This window comes from Diachasma alloeum, unplaced genomic scaffold, assembly GCF_001412515.2.
Source record: "Diachasma alloeum isolate Michigan unplaced genomic scaffold, Dall2.0 Dall_scaffold_00352, whole genome shotgun sequence".
NCBI classification, from domain to species: Eukaryota; Metazoa; Arthropoda; class Insecta; order Hymenoptera; family Braconidae; genus Diachasma; species Diachasma alloeum.
Genome location: NW_021680491.1, coordinates 443 through 6,378, shown reverse-complemented (window position 1 = coordinate 6,378; position 5,936 = coordinate 443). Strand labels below are relative to the sequence as shown.

At 37.6% G+C, this 5,936-nt stretch overlaps 1 long non-coding RNA gene across 1 annotated transcript; it reads left to right on the top strand.

Annotated features, from left to right (window-relative positions):
* Positions 1-644: 644 nt before the first annotated feature.
* On the top strand, positions 645-1,161 carry LOC107040984. The gene is made up of 3 exons (XR_001461032.1): positions 645-713; positions 847-999; positions 1,088-1,161. It is a non-coding gene; the product is annotated as an uncharacterized LOC107040984 (long non-coding RNA).
* The last annotated feature ends 4,775 nt before the right edge of the window (positions 1,162-5,936 follow it).

Below are 5,936 nucleotides of genomic sequence, written 5' to 3'. Positions count from 1 at the left end.
TTGCATTTTATTCCGGATTAAAAGTAAAGCTTTATATAACCACTTGAGACGGATGGACATTCTCATCCTCCCATGTCCTGATACATTGAACAATTATTTAAAGAATCTCCAATGGCGCCATGGGTTCCAAAAATCAGTATTCGAATGTTTAAAACTAAAGTCAACTGGAATGTCACCAGCGAGTCGAAGAGGTATGTTTCCTCATATCACCTTTGCATTTCCTTGTGATAATAATCGAAATGACTCATTATAGGTGCATTGTTAATCGATGAAATGAAGTTGAGTGAAAATCTCTTTTTTGACTCAACAACAATGACGTTCAAGGGCTTCAGAGATCTCGGTCCGTATACTCCAGAAAATAGGACAAAATCACTCGGTGATCACGCGTTGGTTGTTATGTTTTAACCATTGTAAGGTAGCTGGGTTCAAACGCTGGGCTGTTTTTTAACAAATGGAAGTGCTTCTGGGGAAACACTTCATAAGCTCGTTATTGACGCAGTAGCACATGTCGAAAATTCTGGATTCTTCGTTGATGCTGTAACTACCGATGGAGCTTCGCGAAATCGTAAAATGTGGAAGAAGTTTGAAATAGATGAAAATAATGTTGGCTGTAAACATCCTCTAAATGATGACCGCAAATTATGGTTTTTCTCTGATTTTCCCCATCTAATCAAAACTTCCGTAATTAGGTGGTAAAAACCAAAATTTTCATGGTAAATAATATTTATTACGTTTGAATATGACTAATCTTCACTCATTTATTTTCATATTTTCATTGTCCTGGATAATTGTTATTTGAATATGACTGCGTGCTTTCTGATGGAATTTTTTTAAAAATTATTTTAGACACCTGACGGCGGTGTTACATTAGATAATTGGGAAGTTGTACTGAGAGCTGAACCACCAGATTCACCGGCCCCACGCCTTGCTCATGTTTTGTCAGGGGAACATTTAAATCCAAGTGGATTCCGAAAGATGAATGTACCGATGGCATTTCAAGTAATGACAGACATCATCTACAATCGGGCCGGGCTTACTTACACGACTACCATAAACACACTAATGACTTTATTCCAATGATTTTCAGCTATTTTGCTCGCAAGTTCAAGCGGCAATGGCCCTCCATGTTAAAGAGAGTTTGCCTTCTAGACTGTTCTGCAAGAGAGTCGACGATTTGATCACGGCCATGATGTCTCGAACTCCAGCAGGAGCTTTAGGTCACAATTCTGTGCACAAGAAGGTATGATGAATATATTCATTGAATTTTGTTTCCCCGGAACATATAATTCAATTAATAACTACAAAATATTTTCATTTTCAGTTGACTGCAGATTTCTTATCATATTTGAAGCAATGGGAAGATCTGTGCAATACCAGTGATCCAGTATTGACGTGTCTCTCAGCACCGATACTGCTTGGATTGAAAGTTACTCTCCAGGCGACCCTCGAGCTTTTTGATTATCTTCATACGAGGCACGGTTATCAGTATCTCATGACTTGTCGCGTCAATGAGGATGTACTCGAGGCAATAATATTTCAAAATTTGTCCGATAGAATACCATGCATTGAAAAATTGTATAGAAAAACCTAGCGAGTTCGCTAGACAATTCTATTGGATTTCTATAGAAATTTTCATTAGTTTTTGGTTGTTCCTATTAGAATTTTTTACAGAAAAATCTAAGAGAACTCTTTTTTTTTCATGCAACTATCCTATTGAGGTAATTTCCTTAGAATTTTCCCGGATCAAATTGGTTAGGTTGCCATCATTGTATTTTAATTTTTTTTAATTAAGAATATCAAACCTAAACACTTGGATAATTTAGCCCGAGGAAATCCTGCAGAAAATATGACAATGAAATTCGTTGAACAGGAAAATCGAATGCTATCGGATTTTTCAAAATGAAATCTTTCCTAGTCAATATTATAGAAACCGCCAATTTCCTCATACGTGATGATATTTTTGAATGATATACTCTTGAATATTCTTTTCAGAGGTTCCTCGGTCTCGTCCGAGCAGCATGTGGGTGCAACGACCATCCTAATGCACGATAGTTTGCGCAGATATATCGATTGATGAGCGCATATTCATTAACGAAACCTCTAAAAAATAGTAATATCTCCGGAGGAGACATCTTAGAAACGTTGAAAAGTCTCAAAGATCAGACAAAGTTGGAGAATTCATCCAGAAAACAAGAATGGTTGGATTTACTGGACGCAGAGCTCAATAATATTGAATACGTTGCCTTCAGCGAGGGACAGCGTGGGTGATCGAAATTTTCCAGCTTATCATCCTCTCTTAAATCACGATTATTGCATCTTAAACTCGGAAATCGAAGACATGGAGATAGACGAGGAACGACCTGGCCAGCAAGAAACACAGCCTGGATGGGATCACAATTACCACATCATAAGTACGAGTGACTATGTTGAAAGTTATATAGCTGGATACATCGCTCGAAAAATCGGAGGATATACCCGGTGCCAGGCCTGTCTACAGTGTACGCGATCATCTCATCCCGACAAAAGAGATGAAGCTATCAAATTTTTATCCAAAGGATATTTAATTTATCCCAGTCCGAATCTATTTGCCTTAACTAAAGCAATAGAGAAGATTGTTTTGGCAGAAGTTTCGGAGAATGGAATTCAATTTGATACAGTTCTCAGAATATCTGATCAAGTACTGGCAGCAATTGGATGTACCCCAGAATTTCCATTGATTGGATGTAAAGAACACTGCCACACATTGACCAAACAGGTGATCAATTTTTATGTGGTGCTACGTGGTCATTTTCTAGCGAAATTCTTCAAAAGATTGAATGATGGCAAAAAGAAAAAAATCCAAACATTGAGGAAACAAATAAGAGTGATTTAGAAGAAAATGCATAGAAGGATATGATTGGTATTTTTAAGAAGATAAATATTTGAATTGTGAATTATTAGTAGAATTGACTAATAGGAATATTTAGTAGAGCGACAATTACTTTATATATTCGTTAATTGTTGTTTTAATGTGATTGTTGCATTTTTTCTAATTGAAAAAACTAAATGGAATAACTTGCACTGGGCCACGTGTTTTTGGGACAATCGATGGAATTAATTATTGTAGTTATTTTACTCCTTGGCTTACTTTTCATGTATTATATTAATAGCCGCCTTCATTTACTATTTGGAGTTTAATTATATTCCGTTGCAATGTATTTTTATTAATAAATTATTTTTACGTTCTTAGAAATAGGATACAGATTCATGTGCTTTAAGCAGAGATTATAGGGGAGATGAGCATGGCCAATGTAAAGTGTTCAACAGCAAAATTCGTAGCGGCGGCACATGGACTAGGATGGGACGTACGGAACTGTTGGTATGGTAGGGCCCGAGTATAAATTTGTCGATAACCGGAAAGGGGTTCTCAATACGGTAGCTCCTCGCATTTTGTAATAATTGTCAGGAATGTAAAATCGAAAATATTATAATCAATAGTATAATGAATGCACAATCTAATGATCTAAAAGTCTTTTCCTTTTTCTCGACATATTTATTATTGACACGTAGGTCAAAAAATTCATAGAAAATCCCAGCAATGTCGCTGGAAAACTATAGTTTTCCAGTGATTCTATTAAATAATTGTGCAGATTTTGTTTTTTTTTACTATAGTAATGTTCGATTATGTATATTTATTCCCCTCCCTGAGTGAGAAAGGAATATGTATCGCGCTCGCTCCCACTCATTGTCGTCTCCGTCGCGTTGGCACGTGCCCGTCCTCCGCCAAACTAAACGAGTGCGAGTGAGAAAGAAAATGGAGAAGAAGGAGAGAGAAAACATTCCAACTCGTTTGAACGGTTGGAACGTTTACGTTGTTCTCCAGCGATCTACACATAATGGGATTGATTCAATAATAATAGATTAATGAATAAGATTTTTCGCAGATTATTGCGAGATTTAGATGAATGGTTTGCCTCCTTCAGTGACCATAAAAAATTGTCTCCAATCGACAATATCTCCCGATGGAATGGAACGATGTGAATGAATCAATTGATACTTAAGTATCAATTTGAATCTTTAAAAAATTAATCGAGAGTGAAAAAAAATCAGGGAATTTAACTCTGCCATTATGGAGTTATTGACGAGTGAAGTTTATTCACTGTACTCTGACATTTCTCTATTGTCTGTATTTACCGAGAAAAAAAAACGTTGTTCCTAGGAATCGATGTGTCTTTTTTAGGCAGCTGCATTTCTGAAATGCAATGAGCAAGCAATGTTAAAATTAAGTCATTTAGAAATAATTTCCAGTGACATGATCCTGAAAATCAAAGGAAAGTCTTGAATTCAGGAATGATGTCTGTAGGTTTCAGTAATATTTTCGCGGAAATTCCGGGAACATTTATTGGGAATTTTTATCGCGTTGCCGTAATACGGAAATTTCAAGGAATTTCGTCATTGCAAATTAAAAATTTCTATAAATTTCAGTCCAATTATATGTGTACGTCCACGTGAAAAGGGCCCATTTTATCGCATCTAATTTCCGAGATATTCACGTTTTTCTCTCCACTCCATTTATCCCATTGTTAAACTGATTTTTTGATCTTCTATACGGACGTCACATGGAGAAAAATAAATCGGTAAAAGCCTTGCGATCGCAAGGAGTTTCCCGAAGATCCCCATTTTTCATGCACGAAGAACAATGAAGCTTTTTGGAATCTTCGGGAAATTCTATCCTATCCTACTCAAGTAGGAGCGGAGGAATGAATTTTCAAAAGCGCGGAGTAACCCCGAACGGTTCTCCGGCGTAGAGTGAGCGCTGGGGGCTCCCCCGATTAGAAAATTCATTTCTCCTCCCCCCCGCCGCCGCCTAATTGCGAAGAGGAAATGAACGCAACATCTATCGATCGAGAATAATATTCTTAATAAATGACAGTGGTTTCATTCCCTTAGTCTCTATTAGGAGAGGAGGAATGAATTTTCAAAACGCGCAGTAAATCCGAACAAGTTCTTCTCATTCAAAAATTAATTTCCCCCCTCCCTAATTGAGATGAAGGAATGAAACCAAAGTCTACAGATTGAGAATTGCATTTTTAATAAATGACATCGGTTTCATTTCGCCATCTGAGTTAGGAGCGGAGGAATGAATTTTCAATAGCGCGGAGAAACCCCAAACGGCTCTTCGACGTCGAGTGAGCTCGGAGAAACTCCCCCGATTGGAAAATTCATTTTTTCCACCATAATTGAGATGGAGGATTGAAGCCAATGCCGATCGTTCGAGAATTAAATTCTCAATAAATGACAACGATTTCATTCCTTAATCTCAAGTACGAGCGGAGGAATGAATTTTCGAACGCGCGGAAAAATCCCGAATGGCTCTCCGGCATCGAGTGAGTCCGGAGGGGCTCCCCTGATTGGAAGATTCTTTCCACCCCCCCTCCCCCTAATTGCGAAAAGGGAATTAAAGCACCATCTATCGATCGAGAATAATATTCTCAATAAATGACAGTAGTTTCATTTCTTAATCTCTATTAGGAGAGGAGGAATGAATTTTCAAACCGCGCAGTAACTCCGAACAAGTTCTTCTCATTCAAAAATTAATTCCTCCCCTCCCTAATTGAGATGAAGTAATGAAACCAAAGCTTACCGATTGAGAATTAGAATTAGAATTATATTTTTAATAAATGACATCGGTTTCATTACTTAATCTCAAATAGGAGCGGAGGAATGAATTTTCAAAAGCGCGGAGAAACCCCGAACGGCTCTCCGGCGTCGAATGAGTCCGGAATAGTCCTATGAATGAAGGTCTAACATACGAATGTTTGCTAATCAGGCTCCATTTTTTATACAATTTGGGATTTGGGCGTATGACACAAATGGCGGATGTTTAAGGTTCCCCAAGTTTGTGCGGGGGTTGAAAAAGCCAAAAAACAACCCGTGAAAAGCGTTTTTTCGAAATA